We start from the raw sequence: 23,015 nt of genomic DNA on the forward strand, positions 1-23,015 counted from the left end.
GTCTCTCCAAAGGAAGACCAGACCACACCTAGTGAGGTGTTGACTTACCAGCTGGGTACACTGACAACTGACTCCCCAGTTGCTGGTAACTTGTTCACCAGGAAGCAAGCACTGGACAAAGCTTGTGAAGGGTTAGATTTGATTATGATTGCTGGGTGGGAATCCAAAGACTGATCCAAAATGGCAAAAGCTTGAAATTTATTTAGTTCTTTAGCTCTCCCCAATTTTTCTGTCTTCTCTGAAATAGCTAAAATTAATGGCTAAAAGCAAAACTCTGCATTTTACTGTTTCCTTTACAAAATTTCTGGAACTTTCTAAGCCTCCCTTTTCTTATCTTTAAAGAAAGCATAAGATTGCTGTGAGGATTAAGTAAATACACATTTAGGACTATCCCTGGTCCACAGAAAGCATACAATGCCTTGAATACCCTTGCTTCTGTTGTTGTAGTAGTGGTGATAGTGGTGGTGATGGTGGTGGTGACGATGGTGATGATGGCAGTGGTGGTGGTGATGGTGGTGGTGGTGGTGGTGATGGCGGTGGTGGTGGTGATGGTGGTGGTGGTGGTGGTGATGGTTGGGCAAGTTGTTACTGTGATATCCTTGGCACTAAGTCATATTCTTATTCACCACCCTTGATTCAATGTCTACTTTCCCACCAGCCTCTAGATCCACTCAACCTCTAACCATCATTCTTCTCCTGATGTCTCCATATGACTACCCACTTGATATAAGAATCTCTTGCCATCTCCCCTCTCCCTATTCCTCTTCCCAAATCGAATTCTCCAACAGCAGGGCCATTCCACCTGCCCCACTGAATCCAAACACTCTCTTAATGACCTTCTATCTCTGCCATGTACCTCTGTTTTTTCTTCTTCTCCTTTTCCTTTTAGAGTCACTGTGGCTCTTTTCCTTTCTATTCAATTCATGCCATGCCAAGGCCCCTGACTCCTGGGAGACAGCTGATGTGAGGCGGTAGCCCTAGCTACTCCCTCAGGGTTTCTCACAATCCACCAGGACCCAACCCTCAACTGTGGCCGCCTGCAGGATGACCTCCAGGGTCCGTTATCAGCTTTTTACACTCCCAGGTGTCTCTAGCCCAACTACAGTGGTGACACACACTCCCTGCTGACGCCAGGTAGCCATCGCTTTTTGGTGCCTATCGCGTTGCTAAGCTTCCCATGAACCTGGAAACCCTGGCTGAGAACACTGTCCTTCACAGGCTGGGAGAGCAGCCCATGGTACTTAGGACAACACAGTATTTGACAGCACACGCCTTGAAGTTGAAGAGGCCAGGAGTTACATCCTAATCCTGACACTATTGGATGACCTTGACCTTGATAGGTTATTAACGTCTAAGTATCAGTTGCCTCATCTAAACAGTAGAGATACTAGAACCTACCTCTCAAGGTCAGTTGAAGATTAAATGAAACAATATATTTAAAATGCTGAGGTTAGCACCTAGCATATAACAAGTTTTCAGTAAATATTTCCCACAGTGACTTCTCCTTGACTTAAAACATATGAAGTATAATCCACCAATACCCTTATTAAGGGTCATTCCTCTTGTCCAACTTCACAGAGATTCTGAAGAGCAAGGTGACTTCAGATGACAGTCCCAGTCACGGAGGCCCCAAATGAAGATGCTGAGACCTCTCAAATAAGCAGAGGGACAGGGAAAGGTACAGTACACAGAGATGAGATCTAGAAAAATAAGAAAATTAGGCCCCGCTTAAATTCCCTTTACCCAGCATTAATCACAATGGATGCAGCAGGAGGTCTATTTTTGTACCAACATTAGAGGTCAAAGCCAGTGGAGATTTTGACTTCTTTTTTTTCTCCTTCTCAAATTACTCAGGACTCAAAGTGGAAAAGATGACCTGTTGGTTTGCTGACTGGAGATTTTAGGCAAAGTCACGAGGCCCTGACTTTTCTCTTCCCAGGACAGAGTAAGGTGATGCTTTGTCAACTACCTGGCTGATGTCATTGCTGTTGACAGTTGATCCTAATAACGTGGTCTGCGGTATAGGCCAGGGGCTCCTGTACCATCTACCCTGGCTCCAGAATTTCCCATACACGCTGTCTCCATTGATCAGATATAATCAAATAATGGCTGAAATTCTGCTTCTCCATGGGCCCTATAGGCCATTTCTTTATGACATGACCAAATTGGCCATAGCGCATTCAATTTGTTTTAATGGCCAACACAGAGGCAATTAAGCGGATTGACTGTGCAGCGATCCAAATCGTCCATTAAGAAGGTGGCCGGAATAACTGGACCAAACGCATGAACCACCCACCCACCCCCCCCCATCCACTTATTTTGGGATGTCTAGACTTAGATGCGCCTTTAATTTTCTTAAAACCCCCGTTAACTAGTTCTGTTTAATGTTGAGGCTACAGTTCTTTAGAATGAAGCAAACCAGGTTTGGAAAAGAAAGAGGCATTTTTCGGAAGATCCCAAACCTGATCTGAGTGAGGTAATAGGAAGTAAGCACCTCATTCAAGTTCTGAAGATTTACAAGGATAGGGGAAATGAAATGCATTGCTGCTGATTGCTACTAATACTCGTTTTATGAGGAGGAATTTATCTTCCCACATTAGCAGCCCCCAAGGTTATGATCCGTCTCTATAATATGTACCTGCAGTTGAACAACTGACAATTGACTTCATCTGTCCCTGCTTTGCTAATTCAATCTGCAAAGGAAAACTACTCTTGCCGGAATTTTAAGGATGAAAAACGCACCTATTACGTTATCGAATACAATTGATTTTTGAGCACGTGTGTGTTTAGATAAATGCATTTGATTCCTTTGCAAAAAAATCAGAGACAGTCTGCCTAGGAAGGCTTGTTTGGTAGGGAGGAATAGAGTGTGTCTACTAAGATTCTTTTGCGGAGAAGGTTCATAGTAGCGGGCTGGTTGCTGCCAACAGAAGAAGGCAAAGATGATTGGGATCAACCTGATCTCTCTCAACTTTCATCTTGAGCGTGTTTCATGTTCCTATTTTCTGTTTCAACTGGCACTTTTCCTTTATGTACTTGTCATCAGCAGTCATTGGGCAAAATCAAGAGAGAGAGCAAATTAATAAATCCATCTCAACTTCTTTCCAAACAATACATTGCTCCCGCCATTTGCTAAAATGAACGGTATCTTAAACGGGTATTGTGGGTTTTGGCTTTCAAAACACATTTTCACTACAGTCTCATTTGGAATAAGTGAGGGTTCCTTCTAAGATAGATATGGTTATCTCCATTTGACGGATGAAGGAAGCACAGAAAAATGAGTGGCTCACCACAGTTATGGCTATTGGTGGCAAAAAGAAGAACCAGGGCTGCTGGCTTGGGGGATTTGCCCTCAAGATAGACCCGGGTTTCCTGGCTGGAAAGCAGTATCCAACTGAAAGTAAGGAGTAACCTGGTGTCACACTGACCGTCTACGGCCAAGAATCTCAGTCTAGGAGGAGGACAGGTCATCTCAGCTACCCCATCCCCAATGTCACAAGTCCCCTGAGCCCAGGCAGTTTTCTTAGAGGAAACAGGTATCAATGTTAAAAGTGAAGTATCTGGATTTGAATCCACTCTGCACCATTGACTAGTCATATATCGGCTCCTCATTTTCCTTACCTATAAATTAAAGGTAGCAACAGTACCTACTCCACAGTTGCTCCATTTTCTTTCCTGACTGGCTTTGTGATTTCTCTCCTGTTGCCTGGCATGTACCGATCGGACCACCATGAATACCTAGCACTCAGTATATATTTGTTGAACGAAGAAATGAGGTTTAAGCATGATTCAAGTATCTAGTGCCTGGTATGTAGTCATAAAGACTTAATACATGTTCACTACTAGTGGTGACAGTATTAGTAATGGATTGTATCCGAAAGATAGAGAACTAGTTTCTGCATCTCTAAAAATGGGCTAAATAATGTTGCTCTCTTAGGGTTATTGGATACTTTAGAAAATCCTGTGCAGAATGCCTGCCGTGGTATCTACTCTCAGTGTTTCTGTAACTATTATTCTTATTCTTATTATCATCATAATTAATATCCGAAGCTCTGGGATCCCTCCCAGACTGCATACCAGCAGAAAATGGAAAAGGCTATTAGCACCCCCACCATGAGCTCACCATATGACAGAAGTTTCACCTACAACACAGTCACTAGCCTACATAGAAAATATTCATATTCCTGATTTGCAGATGATGGAGACTGACGCTCAGACCTGTACAAGGTCACGGCTGTGGGACTTGGGTGCCGTTCTGCTCTTCTCAAGTCAGATTGTTTGGACAGTGTACCACCTCCCTAGTGGCTATTGCTCGTCATCACATTGAAGCAGGCTGTTCTCTAGGCATGAATGAGAGCGGGAACTCTGGGCGTGGGAAGGATCACGTTAAGATGGTTTTGGTTGCTCCCCCATTGGTTTGAGGAAAGGGCAAGGACTCTTTTTTTTTCTTTTCTTTTCCATGGAAAGGCATTTTATTTTAAATATAGCAGTGTGTACATATCAGTCACAAACTCCCAATCTACCCTCCCTCCCCTTCCCCCCACCCCCGCCTGTAACCATAAGTTCCTTCTCTAAGTCTATGAGTCTGTTTTTGTTTTGTAAATAAGTCCATTTGTATCATTTTTTCAGGTTCCACATATGGGACATCATATGAATCTGTCTTTGTCTGACTGACTTCATTTGGTATGATAATCTCCAGGTCCATCCATGTTGGTGCAAATGGCATTGTCATTCTTTTTTATGGCTGAGTAATATTCCATTGTATATATGCACCACATCTTCTTTATCCATTCATCTATCAATGGACATTTAGATTGTTTCCATTTCTTGGCTATTGCAAATAGTGCTACAATGAACACTGGGGTGCATGTAACCTTTCAGACCACGTTTTTCTCCAGATATTCACCCAAGAGTGGGATTGCTGGATTGTATGGCAGCTCTATTTGTAGTTTTTTAAGGAATTTTCATACTGTTCTCCATAGCCTTTGTACCAATTTACATTCTCACCAACAGTGTAGGAGGATTCCCTTTTTTCCACACTCTCTCCAGCATTTATTCTTTGCAGATTATTTGATGATGACCATTCTGATTGGTGTGAGGTGATACCTCATTGCAGTTTCGATTTGCGTTTCTCTAATAATTAGTGATGTTGAGCATCTTTTCATGTACCTCTTGGCTACCTGTATGTCATCTTTGAAGAAGTGTCTCTTTAGGTCTTCTGCCCATTTTTTGATTGGATTGCTTGCTTTATTGATATTGAGCTGCATGAACTGTTTATAAATTTTGGAAGGGCTCTTATCTAAAAACCTGGCATGTAGCAGGGACTCAGTATTTATTGAATGGGTAGATGAGTCCCTCCTCAGGCAGAGGGAGGCTCAGAGGGACAGCGTTCTCAAGGCCTGGTCACCTGCCTCAGGCCCCAAGCAAAATCCCAGAGACTCCATGAGAAACTTGAGCACAGTGGCTCTTTGTCCTGATATCACTATCATAAACACTTTGAGGACATATCTCCTAGTTTCTCTCAATTTAGAGAGAAAGTATAGTTTTGTGGCCCTAAGTTAGTACCTTCCCTTCTGCCTTTCCACCCAGCTCCCCCATGGTCCATTCAGGAAACACCCAGTGCTCCCTATTTGCAGAGTCCATGGCAAATTTCCTAATACTTGTGAACCACAAACCACCTTATCATCCCTTCTCTTCTCTTATGGTGGCACAATTAGCCAGTTGATAAAGCTCTTTAAAGTGAAAGAAAACCCTAAAAAAATATTGATTTTCCACAGAGCCATAATAGTAAATGCATCATTCCAAACTGGAGAGGGGACTCGTTTAGAAAGGACCCATAAATCTAAAACTATCTGTGTGCAGTGACAATTTTTTTAAAAGCGTCACAAAAAATTATATATATGGAAACTTGTCTATCATTAAATTACTCAGTTTGGATTTCCACTAATAAAATAGAAGGACTTGTTACTATATTAGGCAAGTCACTCCCATTATTAATTTGTTAGATAAATGGCTTCTATATCTTGGAACTTTAAATGAAATGGAATTCACTAATCCTAATTGCTTTGCCTTCTACCGGAATTTTTTCCCATTAGTTCAGCATGTTTTTTTTTTTTTTTCTCTTTTCCTCTTGAAGAGAGGAGCCTTCTTCAACTTAAAGCCTTAGGGTACACTTCATGGGTTTATTAATTATCAGGTATTCATTCAGAGGGGTTAATTAAGCAATAACTTTCTGTTGACTGCAGTATACAAAGAAGAAAAGGCTTGACTGTGCCTGCTGATTAAGCTGCTAGTGACCATGCCTTCATTTTCCTCCCATGGTTGGGGGAAATAAAAATCTTTGACCAGTTCTGGTCTTGAGTTCCAAGGCCACTCAGGAGGCCAGTTAAAACCAGTTCATATTTACAACTGAAGCCATCTCGAGATGATCCAAAAAAGAGAAGAGATTCCAACTTCTTGGGGGAAGTTTTGTTCTTCTCTAGTAATAATAATTCTTTCTTTTTAGCCCAAAGCTTAAGCATTTGCATTCTTCCTTTTGTCAACCAATGTTCAAGATGCCTTTCTTTTACTATGGCTTCAAAAAGTCTATGGTGTGCTTTTGAGCAGCAGATGAGAAAGAATGAGTTCTTCCCTGTCTGTAGGGAGTCTGGTGGAATTAAAATAAGTCACCATGGTAAATCCACAAACCAGGCTGGAGTGGTGGGAGTTTGGATTTTTCTCTTAATCATTTTCATCTCAGAGTACACCTACTCAGGTTCATTCTCAATGATTGTGGTTCCTAAAAGCAAAATTGGGATAGAAGCATAGCATATATGCAAGGGTAGTGGGTTCCTTGAGAGCTGACCAAACAGCTCATCAATCAAGAAAAGAAAGAGATGACTGAACATCCTCCAACACGGCTCCATTCATCCAACTTTTAGGAGGGAAGAAAACAAATCCTTTTTACTGCCACGGTCTTGAAATGTTCTAGAATGTCCCCCTGGGAAGAGACAAGAAGGAAAGCTCATGGAAAACCTACTCACCTCATGCTCTAGCTCACCCTACCTGAAAATTAGGTGGCCACGGAGAGAATGGGAAACTGCACATCTGGGTTGGCAATCCCATCCTCTGCTGCTCCTCCATCTTCCAGAATAATTCAGACCAGATGATACGTTCCCTGGAAGACACATAACATAGAGTGTAGTGGTCACAAAATGGGTCTGGCGTGATTTACACACGGACTTGAGCCATGGTCCTGCCATTTATTAGAGGAGTGACCATGGCAAGTCATCAAGCTCTCTGAGACCCCCACACATGATCTCACTCTTTCCACACTCTGTTTGATGACATAGGCATTTCTCCATCTCACAGATGAGGGAAAGAAGGAATGCAGAGGTTAAGTATCAATAAATCACCCAAGGCCACACAGCTATCTCCAATGCTGATATGAAATCAAATAAGATGTATGTAAAATGTTTGGTAGAGGACCGGTCCTACTAAGTACTTGATAAATATCTGTGGTTCCTATCATTATTACATCACGCATGCCAACTCAGCCAGCTTTTTCTTGGCTTAAATATTCTCTACTTCTAAAAGAAATAGGCCCCTACGTGGTGACAACGCCTTTTTAAAAAAATATTTCAGAAACAAAGCTATTAAGTTTTTTTGGCATGGAATTCTGACCTCTCGACACAGACAGACACACACACACACACACACACACACACAAATAACTTTGCTCATAGGTCTTTGCAGTTTATGAAATTTACAGAATATCTAAGTTATATAGAGAATTCATTCTCTGTATGTGGAGATACGCACACAGGGGACCACATAAAACTACTGCAACACACACCCTCGAGAAAAGACATCATCGCACTCGCTCTGGAGAACAAAAACACGTGTGCCATAGTGACTCTGTTCCAAGGGTACAGTATGGAAAGGTGGGGACAGGATTAACTGTACGGTGGAGAAACCTGACAAAGGCTCCTGCAGCCAGGCCACCAAGGTCAACAGCAACAGTGATAAGTCTTATAACATCATGTTCCTTTGGTGCAATGAGATGTGATGACAGTGGCCCTTTACCTCTGTGGTCATCTGCTGCCAAATCCGTAACACCAGCATGATCATGAGAAGAACTTCAGGCGAATGCCAGCTGAGGAACATGCTACAACATGCCTGAGCAGCACTCCTCAAAACTGTCAAGGTCATGAAGCCCAAAGGAAGTCTGAGAAACATCACAGCCAAGAGAAGCCTAAAGAGACACGATGGTTACATGTAATGTGGGATCCTAGATGGCATCCTGGAACATGAAAAAAAATCAGGTAAAGACTAGAGGAATCCACATAAATCGTGGACTTTAATTAATAATAATGCATACATACTGGTTCATTGATTGTAACAAGTGTGTTATCCTAATGTCTGGCATTAATACAGGAAACTGTGTGCAACAGGGCATGGGAAAGATAATTTAGGAATTCACTACTATCCGTTCAATTTTTCTGTAAATCTAAAACTGTTCTTAGAGTCTGTTAATAAAGATCATAGAAATAAATTTTAAATACATTTTAAAAGTACATGTAACAAAAGAGGCATGCCTTACTGACTCCACAGCAAGCTCCCACTCTGTACCCAGATTCAGGGGGACCACAGTCAGGCAAATCCAGGAAGATGAGCGTTCCAGACGATGGTCCTCTGCATGTTCACCGCCTAGGACTGTCCATATTCTATCCTGGAATTCAGCTGGCCAAAAGGAACATCCACAGCCTTAGGGTGCCTCTGACAGTGCAAGTCCCCAGTGCAAATGTGGCCCTTGCTGAAGAACGAGTCCTTATTGCAAGGTCAGGGACTCCGTGCGTCTGTGGCTCCAAGCGTCCCCCTCCTCTCGCAGTCTGTGTCTTTTGACCATGCCTCTCCACTCCAGAAGTGAGATGCAGACGCTGAGGAAAGAGGCCGTGCTCACTTATGCACTGAAGTATGCTAAAAATATTTATTAGTTGGTTATTCTTGTCAGGCTCCATGTTTTGAGTAAGCGCCTGCCTTCGTGAAACTTATAGTCTCCTGGAGAAATCAGGCAGCTGCCCCACTACTGGGTAACACCAAAGTTTTGATCTGCAAGAAAAACCAAGAGGATAAGTGGCAAAGGGCAGGAGGGAGGTATAAATCCTCACAAGAATCAAGGGGAAGTGTCTAGAAGGACGGTGCTCACATACCGGGTCACTGATACGGGGACCTGGGGTCCCTGCTGTGAGCCAGCAGCCCTCTCTTTACATGTCTCATCCCAGACCTCTGGGGGAAAGCAAGCCTCAATTCAGCATTTAGGAGAACAAAGGAGAAACAATTGTGACCCAGAGACTACAAATGTTTTTCTTAAGCAACCACAAGGGACAGTCTCTTTGGTGAGTGCATTTACCAGATGGCTGGGGCTTGTCAGCTGCTTCCAATCAAATCTTGCACCACTGAGTCCGTGTATCCCACACACTCAGCAAGATTCTGCTGAGTGGAGGAATAAAACAAAAAACAACAAAAAAAAAAACACCTATTTGCTCCACACCTAGAAAGTGTGCTTTGGGGTTTGGAGGGGACAGAATCCAACACCAACAAGACCCTATAAGAAGAAAACAGTGGAAAAAGCACCCAGTCCTGGGGCATGAGTTTTGTTTTCAGTTTATGGTGTTGGGGTAAAGACAAGTGGAGAAACTGGTTCTTCCCGTCGGGGCAGAGTGGGCAGAGAGCGGGGCTGCTTTGGGGAGAGATGGAGGAGAAAGAGATGGGAAGAGAGAAAAGAGGAGATCTGCAAGGTCACAGGGTGCTAAACTTCAATTTAGTATTGTAAATATTTTGCAAATTATGATTTATCTTGCTTAATCTCAATTATAATTTATCTTTAGTCTTTAAAAAAGACAATTCATTCCATCATAAATATATATGTAAATGTCATATAAGTGAATATAGATATATGTATTGTACTTGATTATTGATATCATATAAATCTGTTCATGATAGGAACTTTGGAAAACACACTGTAGTGGAAATTTTAAAATATATCATCCATCCCCTACCTTCCTCAACATAAAACAGTTTCCTTGTAAAGAAACTTCTAGGACGACTGTGTTTCTGGGAAGGGGAGGGGGCCGGTGAGAAATGAGATAATTTCTAATGATGTGGTTGAATCTGATGAGGCTTTTTGGTCTTCACACCTCTCCGTACACACACGCACTAAAACACAGCTCCCGGGTTGGCAATGCTTCCTCCAGCAAACAAAAATAGTAGTCACCCTCTCCCTCTGAATCTGAATGACTTTTTTCAGCTCCTTCTTGGAAACAGGATGTCCCTTTGGGAATTGGAACAATGCTTCCTGAATTGAATACTCCCAAACGGCACAGAGGCCCTCATGAACAGGGCACTCCAAAAATGCCCAAGTCTGCTGCAGACGTTCAGTGTCATTCAGGTCTGAGCACCTAGCACATCCTGGAGCCACCAGACTTGTTCACACCTGCTTAATCATTCCAAGACACAGAGCAGGCAGAGGGGTTCCTATAAGACACTTGTGCAAAAGGCAAGGCAGAACTCTGCTATGTGAAGTCTTTTATGTGCCTCACCCAGAGCCGTTCCAGACAGCAGAGGTGTCAAGGGACTGATGGGAGCTTTGGTGTGGTTTATACTCAGTAAAATGCTCAGATTTTGTCTCGTCCTCCTCCCCTCCTCCCCCTGCACCAAATCACACAAATAGAAAAGTGAGGCCCAAGAATCCTCTGAGAAATGCAAGTAAAAAGAATTACTACCCTAGCCACCTCCTGTTATCCAATGCTCTCCCAAGGCCCGAGATTAAAACTCTGTAAGATTCCATTTCTGCAACTATAAAATGGGGCAAAATACCAGCTCGCAGGGCAGTGGGAGGTTTAAAGAGATAAAGAGATGCAAGTTTGCAAGACCTCTGGCACTTGGGTTACCCCAAAGTGTGAGCTTCTCTCCCCTGTCCTCTTTCTAGCCTGCACAACCCTAATCCAGAAACACTCTTGTGATAAAACACATTTTGGCAGGCTGTGAAATTGCTAATGTTTGGATTCAGATGATGGCGAGGGAGAAAATTAAATTGCATGCATCTAAAGTAAAACCAGGAGCTCAGGAATTATCTGGCAAAGGGAAGCTTGATTTGGAAAAGTGCTCCCTAGTTTTTACGACTTCCCAGTATAAAAGCACCACCAGGAAGGGTCAGAGATCAGGACATGCTGTGGTTGAACTTGACTCAGTGACGGGAGGCCTGGAGGATGAACACTGAAACTTCCCAGGAAAGAGAGGGAGAGGGGTCCAAGGAAGGCAGGAAAGCACTGCTCCTTCCTGGAATTGCAGTGGAACTCCGCCTTCCAAATCCAGGCAACTTCTCTTTGCCCAGAGGTGACTTTGGAATTTGTGCCTTCCTGCAGCCAATGGTTAACGGTTAGAAATCCAACCATAAAACTTGGTCAGAAAGCTATAATTTTCCCTCTGGAAGATTGCCCCATTGTGTAGAGATTTTGCTTGTTTGTTTGTTTGTTTGTTTTAATTCTTGTAAGAAGCTAAAAACAGCATGGGACTCATTGTTGACAAGGGCAGCTAAGTGTTTCTAAATCAGGATGTCAACGGATTTTGCTGCCATTATATGCAAGCTTTCTCTGAGAAGAAAGCAGTATGAAAAGGGCCAGATACACATATACTATTCTGCGTACTTTATATTAATTCAGTCAAGACTTTCCTCAGTTATTTAAGCCCACCAAAGGCATTTTAAATATTACAGGATCCCAACGCATCTGTCTTACTATCCACCCCAGGGTCCTGAGTCCCTTCACTAGCGTGGCTCCTAGTGTATAACAGATGATCAATAAGTATGATCATGAGACGATGAAGGAATGATAGCATCAGGTAATGACAGAGTTAACTGTAAGTGCTTCCCAGGTTCTGGCTATTTCTTTCTCTCTTCAACCCACCACTCAACATTCCATTTCCTAGAAAAATGCTCAAATTATGCCAGGTGAGACTGGATTACATGACCTCTAGGCTAACACTGTCTTCTCTTCCCATATTCCCTTCTTAACCCCTCTGAGAGCTTTCTACCTTATCCCTAACTTGCAGGAGTGTTTTCAAGCTCCTCTGATTGTAAGAATCACCTGGGATGCTTACTAACCACACAGCTTCCCAAGTCCTTCCTGTGGATCTCAACCTTGGTTGCATATTAGGTTCAACAGGGGAGATTTTAAAACTGCTGATGACCAAGCTGTCTTCCAGACCAATTCCATCAGAAACTTGGGGTATAGGCTCCAGGCATCAGTGGCTTTAAAGCTCCCCGAGTGATTCCTGTGTGATGCCAAGTCTGAATACCTCTGTAAAAGACTGTGATTCAGCAGGTCCGCTCTGGGACCTTGGACGTGGTGTGGAAGTGCTCCAGGGGATTCTTATCATCATGGAGAGATTTTTGGAAATATCGGGCTACAGCCTGGGACCAGATAAAGCACCGTTTCTGAAAGGTGTGTCCATTTCTCAAAAGAGTAGTCAGTTGAAACTCACTCTTCTGTGTACAGTTGAATGGTCTAGTGGCAAACACCTAATTAAGTTGGGATATTGGAAGGGGAGTCACTTGGTTGCAGGTGGAGTCCTTTGTAAGAGAATACAAAGTGGATTTTGAGATGGGACAGTCGTGTTTATTCCATTGCATGTGAAGCTGGGGGAAGGAGGGAAAAGACCCATTGAGAGAAAGAAGTCATAAAAAAAGAGGGGGGGGGGGGTAGAAAGATAGATACCCTTAGATCCTGAAAGCTTTCTTTCCACTCTTGATTCCTAACTCTCATGAGGCCCAGGTACCTGATCGTTCGTTATTCTTAATTCTTTATGCGTTCTGTGTATATTTATTTATTATTTTCTAGGTTAAGTAGGTTTTTCTTTCTTACCCATTCAGATACAGTTGTGATGGAGACATATTCACCATCCTTCCCAGAGCCGAATGAACAGTGGTGTCTGTCCCTGGGTCCACATTTCCTCATTGCAAATTTTTTTTGTTTTTTGTTTTTTTCTTTTAAAGCCGGGTTTGTGGTGCTATAATTTATCAATAACAAAATTAACTTTTTGTGTTCCATTATGTGAATTTTGACAGATGTGACAGTTGTGTAGCCACCTTTACATTCACAATATAGAATATTTCCATCACTCAAAAAAAGTTCCCTACACCTCTTTGTACCCTTAGCTTCTGGCATTCACTGACATGTTGTCTATTCCTATAGTTTCGTGGGTTTTTTTCCTTTCCATATGTCATCTGATTGGAATCATACAGTAGGTTTACTTTAGAGCGTGGCTTTTTTCACTTAACAATGCATTTTTGACTAATCTACATTGTTTCATGTATCAGATGTGTTTCTTTTTATTGCCCTGTTGTATTTCATTGTATGGATATACCATAATTTGTTTACCCATTCACCAGCTGGATGAGATTTGAGTAGTCTGTTTTTTATCGGGATCTTGGTAATTATGAATAAATCCACTATAAACATTTGTCTTCAGGTTTTTGTGTGGAAGTATATTTTCATTCCTTTTGGGTAAACATCCAGGAATGGAAGTACTGGGTAATATGTAAGTGTATGTTTAAATTTATAAGAAAGTGTCAAACTAGATTCCAAAATGGCTGTACCATTTTGCATTCCCATGAGCGTGTATGAGAAGTCCAATCGTTCTCACTCTTGTCATCACTTGGTGTTGCCTCTTTGATTTTATAAAATTATTTCAGCCATTCTAATACGTAGTGGTTTTAACTTGTATTCCCTAATGACTAATGATGTTAAGCATCGTTTCATGTATTTGTTTGTCATCTCTACCTTCCTTGGTGAAGTGTCTCTTAAAATATTTTGCCCATTTTTTTATTAGGTTGCTTTCTTATGGGGTTTTGAGGGTTCTTTATAGGTTCTCAATAGAAATCCTTCATCAGGCATTTATTTTGCAAATATTTTCTCACAGCTTTCTGCTGGTTTAATCATTTTAACTGTATTCTGAAGAACAGGAATTTTTAATTTTGATGAAGTCCAACTTACCAACTTTTAAAGTGTGCTGTGTTTATTGTGTTGTATCAAAGAAATCTTTGCCCAACCCAAGATTTTCTCCAGTCCCAAGGTTTTCTCTTATCTTTTCTTCCAATGTTTTACATATAGGTCTATGATCCATTCTGAATTCATATTTGTATATGGTACAAGATATAGACCAGTATTCATTTATTTTGCATATGGTTGTCCAATTACCATTTGTTGAAAAGACTATCCTCAGTACTCACTTATTATTTATATCTATTTCTTTAGCTATTTTTAGTAGCTGTTCCAGGGTCTACTGCATATATTTTTATTTATTTATTTATTTACTTATTTTTTTTATTTTATTGGCTGTGTTGGGTCTTTTTTGCTGTGTGCGGGCTTTCCTTTTAGTTGTGGTGAGTGGGGGCTACTCTTCCTTGTGGTGCGCAGGCTCCTCATTGCCGTGGCTTCTCTTGCTGCGGAGCACGGGCTCTAGGTGCGTGGGCTTCAGTAGTTGCAGCACATGGGCTCAATAGTTGTGACACACGGGCTTATCTGCTCCGCAGCATGTGGGATCTTCCTGGAGCAAGGATCGAACCCGTGTCCCCTGCATTGGCAGGTAGATTCTCAACCACTTGCCACCTAGGAAGCCCTACTGCATATATTTTTAAATTATTGCAGTCAACCTACAAATAACATTTTAACCCTACGTGTATAATGAAAGAATCTTACAACAGTAAACTTCTCATTCTTCTCTAAGGTCGGCCTACATACGTGAGCCTCAAAGGTGGGTTTTCTAGCTGTTTCTGTGACTCTTCTCCATGGCAGCCAGCCTCTGCCTGGCATCTGTGACGGGTCTTGTGGGAGAGCTGTCTACTGCCCTTCTCCCAGCAGTAGATCTCTGTTGGTCATGAACTCTTTCATCGCCCTCCCTGGATATAGAGGGATTTTATCTTTCTTCCTTCCCCGAACCTTAATGAGTCTTCACCTGTACCCTGGATGCTACAAGGTTTGCTGTGCCTCTCCAGATAGCTTAAGGATTTTGTTGGATAGGGGGAAAGGGTTCATTCAGGTGGGGCTTCCTGCCTCCCCATGGTGGCCGTGACTTCTCTCCCCGAGGCCTGCATCACCTAAGCAGCCTCACTCTGGTCTACTGTTTGTCTCCATCCTTCCTTGTGAGCAGCTGGTGGACCAATTTGGAATTCCTACAAGTGAGCGCAAGCTCCCGTGTGTCTATGGCTCCTAGTGGTCCCATATTCTCATGCTGGTCTAGACTCAATCTTTGGTGATTTGTTTAAAATTTTAAGGTAACTTCTGGAGTTGTTTCTTCCCACCGCCTGCTATGTGGAAAACTGTGCTCCCAGCCTGAGTACCATTGGAGAGGCCTATCTTCACTTGGATTTTGGGCTACCTGGTGGCTCGGTAACTTTAACTCTTTCATGGGTTCAAGAAGTTAGTTCATCTGGATTTTCTTGTTGTTAGGCTGGGAGTAGTACTCTGCTCAGTTTTATATACCCAAAGTGGTAGTGGGACCACCCTCTTTACACGAAGATGTTAAACTTCCAGAAAATACACCCTCTTAGACACATACAGGATATAGACCAGATCACCAGGTCACTTCAATGTTCAGTTCATCATTGAACAGCTAATCCAATCAAGACAATCTTTCTGAATTAAGTATTGATACATAAGTATTGACTGATTGAAGCTCATGAACTATTTATTGATATACAGACACACAAATCTCATTTTTATCATTTCTTCCAATACATTTCTAGGCAGACAGTTTTAGCTTGGGATTCTTTTAATGCTATTTTAATGCTGTGTTTCTTTCCTTTTTAAAATACAGTAAAATAATCTAGTACTTGTATTAGTTTCTTACATCTTCGATAACAGATTGCCACAAACCAGTTGGCCTAAAACAACAGAAATTTACTCTTTCACAGTTCCGGAGATGAGACCAGCAGTCCGAAACTGAGGTGCGGGCAGGGTAGGCTGCTTTTGGAGAATCCGTGTTCCATGCCTCTCTCCCAGCCTCCGGTGGCTGCCAGCGGTCCCTGGTCCTCCTTGGTTTGAAGACACATCACTCCAATCTCTGCCTCCATCTGTTTTTTTTTAATTTAAGTATAGTTAATTTATAATGTTTCAGGTGTACAGCAAAGTGATTCAGTTTATATATATATATACTTTTTCAGATTCTTTGCCATTATAGGTATTGAATAAACATACATGATATTGAACATTGTTCCCTGTGCTATACAGTAGGTCCTTGTTATCTGTTTTATATATAGTAGTGTGTATCTATTAATCCTAAATTCCCAATTTATCACTCCCCCCTTTCCCTTGGTAACCATAAGTTTGTTTTATAAGTGTGAGTCTCTTTCTGTTTTGTAAATAAGTTCGTTTGCATCATTTTTTTAGATTCCACATACAAGTGATATCACATGGTATTTGTCTTTCTCTGTCTGACTTCACTTATATGCTAATCTGTAGGTCCATCCATATTGCTGTAAGTGGCATTCTTTCCTTCCTGTTTATGGCTGAGTAGTATTCCACCGTACATATATATGCACATCTTTATCCACTCACCTGCCTATGGACACTTAGGTTGTGCCTCCATCTTCACATCTCCATCTTCATCCGGTGTATCTTCCCCTCTTATAAGGACACCTATCTGGATTTAGGGTCCACCCTAAATCCAGGATTATCTCATCTTGAGGTCCTTAACTTATTTATATCTGAAAAGACCCTTTTTTCCAAATAAAGTCACCTTCACAGATTCTGGGGGTTAGGAATCAGATATATCTTTTGGCGGGAGGGGGCTTACAGTTCTATTGATCAATGTTTACCAGGTCACACATATATTGTTTTCACGGTTGTAAGTTTTGTATCCACTGGGACACTGTTATTTGGTGAGCAGAAGCCTGGGGGATGTCTTGGTCATTACGATGGTTGCCAATATTTTCTAGTTTCACCTAGAACCAAATGATTTAATCAGTGAAGCCATTTGCTAATTTTTTTTTTCCAGAAACACCCACTAAGAAAATCATTAGGCATATTTTGGCTGGATTGAGATTTTTAGCGTGTCTGTAGTTTCAAAGTGAAGGTGGCACAGCATCACCAGAAAGCCCACAAAAAAACTGAGACAAAACTGAATTAAGAGTAATTAATAACTCAAAGTTAGTTTACGTTGACCGCAACAGACAACTTCTTTCTGGCAGGTATAGACTCATTTCTCTAGTTTATGTTGCATTAAAATGAACTGCCATGGCACCATAATGATCTGACTAATTTAATTCTGCAATTCAGGGGTTAAGAAGAAGTGAGTTCACATCTCAGCTAATCCATTTACAAGGTATGGGACCCGAGGCAAGTTACACCATGAGTCTGTGCCTCACTTTTCCCATCTGTTAAATAAAAATAATATTACCTATGTTCTCTCAGCGCTGTCCTGAAGATTCAATTAAATGAGACCATGTAGGCAAAGCAGGGGCAAGTTCCAAGCACTCATAAATGTTACCCTCCCCTCTGACCCCATACTGCTATTCATTAAAGTAACCTTTCCCCACATGAACTGATTATGTAATACTTTATGGCATTTTTCTGCTCACTCAGAAATGAAAGCAAGAAAGAGGCCTGGAATGGAAGTTAGGAGAAGTGGACTCTAAACCAAAGACCTCTACAGCCCAGCTGTTTAGCCTGCAGAACTGGGCTTACTTCCCAGGGCCAGGGCCTCAGTTTCCTAAACCACAAAACAAAGGGCTCCAAAGTTATTGGCCATCTCAGAGTCCCTTACAACCCCAACTGCAGTTTCCATCTTGGTTGACAAAATAAGTGTCAGGGATACATCCAGACTTTCTTCTCCTTTACTGCAGACTTTCACACCATTGGTGATTCACTGATAATCTCCTAACTTGGAGAGTAAAATCAGCACAATCAGGAAATAAAAACCAGGCCTCTCTTTGCCAGGAAAGAAGACTTGGATTTGGGGGTAAAATAGATGCCGGACTATGTGGGTTTTCTGCCAGGCCCGGTGGATAGTGTATTCAAGGCTCGTCTCCTCCCAAAGGACCTGGCACCCCCCCAACCTCAGTCTCACACAGACCAGCATTTATGGCCTCTCCAAAACCTCCCAAGCATGTATTTCATAAAAGCAGGGCCTGGTTCAAATCCCTTGTAATGTCTCCAAAGGGAAAGAATAGAGTCAATAATCAGGGCTGTGTCTGTGTGTCATAAATTCCCCAATCCCCTATCCCCTCTCCCGGCTAGCACACGCGGGCGCACGCGCACACACATAAACACAGCCGTAAATATATACACTCCCATGTAATAGACTGGGGATTCAAATTACAGTTACAGTGTAATAAAACTGACTAATCTGCAGGGTGTGTGCAGAGGTCTAAGTGTGTGTGTGTGTGCGTGCGTGCGACAAAGAGAGAGAGAGAGAGCACGCGGAGCAAGAGAGACACTTACCAGCCTCCTCCTTTACTTGAGCTCTAAATTCCCCAAATGTGAGATCCCTCTGGGACCCTGAAATAAGCTGTCTTCACAGAACTGTCCTGGAAGCGCCTTATCCCTAGAGGCATGGCTGGCTACCTAATTCGCAGGCCCAGTGCAAATAAAAACACAGGGCCCAGCCTTAAGAATTTCAAAACAGCACCCGCAGAACCTGAAACCAAGTGTGAGATGAGACCTTCTCATTGTCAAGACCCCATGCAATTGTGCGGGTCACACATCTGGATCAAATCCTCACACCCTGCACCATTTCTTTAGGATATCTTACACTGAAATGGGCTCGTGGAGGTGTGTGACATCACGGAAACAGTGGTCTTTGGAAAGAGGCCAGCCTGGGTTTGAATCCTGCCAGACCACATACCAGTGGTGTCTGCTTGGACACTTCCGTTCCTCGTTTTGAACTTCAACTTACCATGTATTAAATGGAGACAGGGCGACTCATTTCCCAGAATTACAAGGAGGATTAAATGCGGCAAGACATATAAAACCGCGAGGACAAAGCCTGGCACACAATAGGTGTTCAAAGGGCCCTGCCTTTAGGCACAGATCTTGTAGATGTGTTCAAACAACCACCACAGTATCCAGCAAAAGTGAAGCTGTTGTAACTGAGGTTTGCCAGGGGTCGCTGGTGATGAGAATCAAGTTCAATCTGTCCTTTCTTCTACCTCTAATGCGGTTCCTCCCTTAGGGGTGGGAAGGGAGGATCCTGGAAAAGGCGTCGGCGTTTGGGGACTCAGGCAAGCACCAACTAAGAGTGAAGGCAAGTTGCAAGGGGAAAGGGGGAGGGGAGGAAGAGAAAGAAGGAGAAGTCACCACCGGAGTCTGAAGAGTGCCTGCGTTTGTTTTCTTGGCTGGGACAGGGAACTTTCTGGCGGCCAGGTTCCTGGAGCGCGGCCGGCGCCTCCGCGGCTCCCATTGGTCGGCGCGCGGCTGTTGCTACGCGGAAGGACCAACGGCGCGCGAGGAGCATCCTGGCCCCGCCCTTCGCCGGCCTGGCCGCGGGAGCCCAGGGGACCGGCCTGGACCGGGCCTCTCCCAGGGGCCTTTTTTTTTTTTTTTTTTAAAGGAGTGGCCGGCACTGAGTTGGGGGCGAGCCAGGGCGGGGCGGACGCCTCCCTGCGCCGCGCCCCGGGAGGTTGGTTCACCTGTCCGACTCGTTCCTCCTCTCCGGGCTCCCTCGCCCTCCTGCCTTTGCACCGCCTGGGGGAACAGGGCTGGACGCCCGGGCTGTTTTATTGTGTTTATTTGTTTATTTTTCCCTCCTGGAGCCTGTGCGTGTTTTATGTTTTAATAACTTTATCAACTCGGTGAACTTGCGCGAGAGCACGGGCAGCTTCTGTCGCCTCCCTCCTTCCCCAGCCCCCGTTTCTAACTGGCATCTGGGGCACTTTCAAAAGGTAATTTTCCTCCTCCTCCCCCCACAGAGGTCTTCACCACCCCCACCCCCACCCCCACCCCCACTCCCATACAGACGCTGGTTCTGGAGCACTGAGCAGCACAGTTTTCTTGCTGCAAAGCAGGGCCTCGGTTTAGAAATTTTTCAGGAGGGGCATGTCCTGGGTACGAGGGAAAGAGAATTAACATCAGTACAAAATAATAACTATCATTTGCTGTACCAGACACCATACAGAACAATTTTATCGGACGCCGTGGTCTTCCTCTTAAGCAATTGCTATGCTTCATCCTATTTAAAGCTTGTTATAGATGGGTAAACTGAGGCACCAGGCAGTGAAGCACCTTGCTCCAGGTAGCCAGGCAAAAGCAGGACTTGAAGCCAAGTGTGTCCCTGGCTCCAGAGCCCTGGATTCTACCCACTTGCTGTTGCACAACTCTAAGATAGCCCTGGGGTATGGGGGATCCCGGGTCGCCCACCTAGGCTTGCGCCTCAGTTGAGTCCATGCCCCGCCCCCCTCCCTGCCAGACAGAGCAAGTCTGCAAAAGCATTGCTCTAACACATGATTGCACTTACATAAACCCATCTGCATGCGGGGAGTCACTATTTCCCAATTTTGTGGAGAACCATCCAGTTCAGGGTATGTAACAAAATGTATTTCTTTGTCCTACAGAGTTTCCTTTTTCTTTGGTTTCATGGGGCTTCCTTCCAATTCTCCTCCTTCTGGCTTCCCGGTTCATGGCATGGTCATTATGCAGGCAAAATGTGCGCCCAACTTACAGGTGAGGACAGAGAGCATAGAGAGGCAGTGCACCTGGCCAAGGTCACACAGTAACATAGTGGCAGACCCAGGGCTGGGGTGGAGACTTCCCCTCCTCTCTGTGCTCCCTAGTTAGGTTCTCTGCTTGCCAAGAACACCATGGTCTATAAATTAGGAATTTAAAACAATAGCAAGACATAGGGATTGGGAATGCAGGAGGAAAAAAAAAAGTCAGTGAAAAATGAACTCAATCCTGTTTTTTGTTTGGAAACTGTCTGGGAAGTGGCCCCTCAGCCAGGAGCAGGATTGACTGGTGGAGGAGCGTCTGCTGGCAAGGCTGGTTTCTACCTGGCAGAAGGCTACCTACCACCCTAACCCTTGTTCTGAGCCTGGCGCCGCAGGGAAGCGTGTCTGTACTCAGTCTGCTGTTGCCTAATAGGCTGAGCAGAAAGGCCCGGACTAGCCTTCCCTCTTCCCTTTCCAGGGGGAGAGGACCTGGCCATGCTCCCCTCTTTCCCTAATACAGCAGAAGCCAAGGGGTGTTTCTTTTCTGATGACTTAAAGGAGATGTGTTTGAACTTCCTACCCAGTGTTACCCAGCTGCTGAGAGCCTTTCCAGCTCCACCCATCCCCAGAGACTCCCTGGGTCCCAGAAAGATAGTACTGTCTCCTCCCTTAAATCCCCCTAGCTTAAGAAGCCTAGCCAAAACCCTGCTCATAATCTTTCACCATAAAGTTTATCTTCTAAAACTTTTCTTTAAAACCTATGGAAAATAAAAATCAGGATTGGGGCAAAGCAGATTGTTGTGTTTGTAGAGGCTGATATAGTTGCTGACTGTTTTCCCTGGTATCCCACTGTAACTCTTTAGGCAGCCTGGAATTTGAAAGAATGTTTGCAAAGCAGCTTTCTTCCTGAACACTAACCTAAATCCCTCTGGTCTCAACCTCTGCTCCCTCCCAAACCTTGCAAGGGCAGTGAGACACCTACCTACACAATGCCGTGTCTCTCCTGCTTTTAGTGTTCTTTATAGCCAAGAGCCACACAGACATCTTTTCTCCTTCCACAAGCATTTCCTTGGAGGGTGCTCTGCCTCTCTAGTGGGCACTGGGGACTCCCAGCCCCGTGTTTGCAGTCAAGTGGGAAAAAACACTATTACCCAAACCCTATCACAAACCCAAACTTACACTGCTATCCGTGTTACAAGGGAGACATACATACATGACACCATCACAGGTATAAAGGAACCTAAAGTCATTCAGAGCAATCAAGACAGGCTTCGTGGAGGAGGTGATGTCTGAGCTGAGGTTTCATGGATGGACATAGTGTAGAGGCTGGGGTGAGGGTGGATAGGAAGAAGAACCAGCGCGGGCACGTCTTCTGTTGGGTCTGATATCCTCATATCTGCTGAGTACATTTAGCAGGGCCTCCTGCAGTCCAGTCCTCTCTCCATGAATGGAAAATTACTTCTTATGGAGACTGGTAAAAATCAGCTTCTCTAAGAACATGGGTCTTCCCCCTAAGACAAGAAATTGGGACCACATGTTTAGGTGGTGAAGGTCCTGCTAGGTGGGTGTACCGCTCTCGAAAAGGATAAAATCGACACATTTTTCACTGCTTCCATAATCGGGGAGTAGGGACTAGAGTACTGATTTCTGCCTTGGCCCACTGTGGTTAGTATTATTAAGAAGTGTTAAACTTTCAGTGCCCCGGAACTGAAAGAGTTCACCCTCAAATGCCTCCACGATTTATGAGGCACTGCGTGGGAGCCTGGTGTTTCCCAAGTGTGACCCCCGGGAACCCTTACAACCACACTGGAAGATAGAACTGTTCAACCCCTTTATACAGATGAGAAAAAACAAGGCCCAGAAAACCCTTGCGTCCTGACTCCCAGTGTGTGACATGGATGCGGAATAGGATAAAGTCTTCTTTGACAGCTCAGAGAATGAGTGTTTTATGCTACAGGCTCACAAAAGGCCAGGGTTGGACAGTACTTCAGAGCAACTTTTTTTTTTTTCAAATTTCTTATCCAGTGCTTGATCTACAGATACCCCGCACATTTTGCAAGTCCACTTTACCATGACCTGCATTGGTACCTGTTTTTGCTAACTGGAAGAAATCTGAAGAGGATTTTTGCTGTTATGAAGAAAGGTAATTGTTTGTCCACTTTATGTTGTTTCGGCTTACAGAAGGTTTCTTAGGGATGCTCTACTTTCAAATAGCAGGGGGAACCTGTGTAACACCCCTGGCATGTCCAGCCTTGATCTCAGTCTTTCCTCTAATAGGGAGTTCACTGCCTTTTTGATGAAGCCAGGTTGACTTTCAGGTCTTTGATGATTGAAA

The 23,015-nt window shown here is 43.7% G+C and overlaps 1 long non-coding RNA gene across 1 annotated transcript; it reads right to left on the minus strand.

The window, feature by feature from the left end:
• Positions 1-15,814: 15,814 nt before the first annotated feature.
• Positions 15,815-18,582, minus strand: LOC130839256 (uncharacterized). Its single transcript, XR_009049785.1, has 3 exons — positions 18,480-18,582; positions 16,596-16,981; positions 15,815-16,111 (listed from the first exon to the last, which is right to left on the minus strand). It is a non-coding gene; the product is annotated as an uncharacterized LOC130839256 (long non-coding RNA).
• Positions 18,583-23,015: the final 4,433 nt, after the last annotated feature.

Source organism: Hippopotamus amphibius, chromosome 16, assembly GCF_030028045.1.
Source record: "Hippopotamus amphibius kiboko isolate mHipAmp2 chromosome 16, mHipAmp2.hap2, whole genome shotgun sequence".
NCBI classification, from domain to species: Eukaryota; Metazoa; Chordata; class Mammalia; order Artiodactyla; family Hippopotamidae; genus Hippopotamus; species Hippopotamus amphibius.